This window comes from Lynx canadensis, chromosome B3 (genome assembly GCF_007474595.2).
Source record: "Lynx canadensis isolate LIC74 chromosome B3, mLynCan4.pri.v2, whole genome shotgun sequence".
Taxonomy (NCBI): Eukaryota; Metazoa; Chordata; class Mammalia; order Carnivora; family Felidae; genus Lynx; species Lynx canadensis.
The window spans coordinates 62,291,400-62,292,746 of NC_044308.2; the positions used below are offsets into that span (position 1 = coordinate 62,291,400).

At 43.7% G+C, this 1,347-nt stretch overlaps 1 non-coding gene across 1 annotated transcript; it reads left to right on the forward strand.

Annotated features, from left to right (window-relative positions):
* TRNAS-GCU lies at positions 1 to 82 on the forward strand. The gene has a single exon. It is a non-coding gene; the product is annotated as a tRNA-Ser (tRNA).
* Positions 83 to 1,347: the final 1,265 nt, after the last annotated feature.

The following is a 1,347-nucleotide window of genomic DNA, read 5'->3' on the forward strand; positions in this document are numbered from 1 at the left end:
GACGAGGTGGCCGAGTGGTTAAGGCGATGGACTGCTAATCCATTGTGCTCTGCACGCGTGGGTTCGAATCCCATCCTCGTCGAACGCACTTCTTTTTTTTTGCCTCGGACTGACGTAAATTTATGCAAGTGAAAATAGTTGATAATTCCAGTTACGGATTTACTAGTCAATTTATTCTGGCGTCACCAATGTCAGGTTTGGCCAAAAGCTGTCTTTTGGAGCACTCTAACCTCACAGATAAAGAAGACAGGGAAAGAAACATTCCAGAACACATGTGTGCTTGATTTAGTTTCTTTTTATATGAAACAAGCAACAGTGCATAGAATTCTACCGTTATTGCCATCCCTATATATTCCAATGCTGGTCTGCTCCGTCTTAATTAACCTAGCTTCTGAGTGAGGGAGTTTAATTGCTATAAACTCTTACCCCAAGGTTTTTAATACCTGTCCTTGCTATGAAATACCAGGTTTCACTGCAAAAGCCACTTGGAGGCACAGTGTTGAAGATTCTCTTCCAGCTCCCAGCAGGCTGCATGTGCTCAAGAAAAGTATACACTGGGAAACATTAAAAAGATGTTGACAACATATGGAACCTTGGCAGTATCTAGAAGCCAGAGAGTGAAGACCTGAAACACGGCTACCTTCCCAGAGAAGAAAGTGTTAAACTCTCTCTCAGATTTAACCTGAGAGGGAGGCACAGGGGAGAGAAAAAGAATAGAGACGGGTTCTCCTCTTCAAAGGTCATCAGGCAGATTTATTCAACTCATATTGAGCCTTTGTTTATCCTCTATTATCTACAGGCGCCACAATGAATTACATCACTTTAACTCATCATAACCCTATGATCATGATAGACATTTTTATTACTCCTTTTTACAGATGAGTACACTGAAAGATAAGTTTGTCGGAGGCTATACAGCTTCTGTAACTGTGTAAGAAAGGGCAGTATAACCCAAGTCTGTCGAACTCCGGTGGGTCTTAATCAGCATCCAATACCATGACAGAGGTTAGTATTTAGTGCTCATTAATCCCTTGCAGAAATGATTTACATGTTCTCTCTCTCACAAGGCTGAGCACGCTGCATAATGCGACAGAACCTGGCACCTGGCTGGTGCTTCTGCAAGGTTTGCAGCACTGAGAGTGGAAGGCAGAAGCCCCTGCTCTGCTGGCACCACTGGTTCCTCCCTCCTTAAATCCAAATCCCTTGGGAATGTTGATGCCTCCCTGAGTTGAGGGCTTTGGCTCACCCCAGCAACTGTCTTCAGTCTTGCTCTTTCAATCCATTCACCACCCTGCTGTTAAGAAAGGTTTTCGGTCTGATTTCCACACACTCATAAAGTGTCTATGG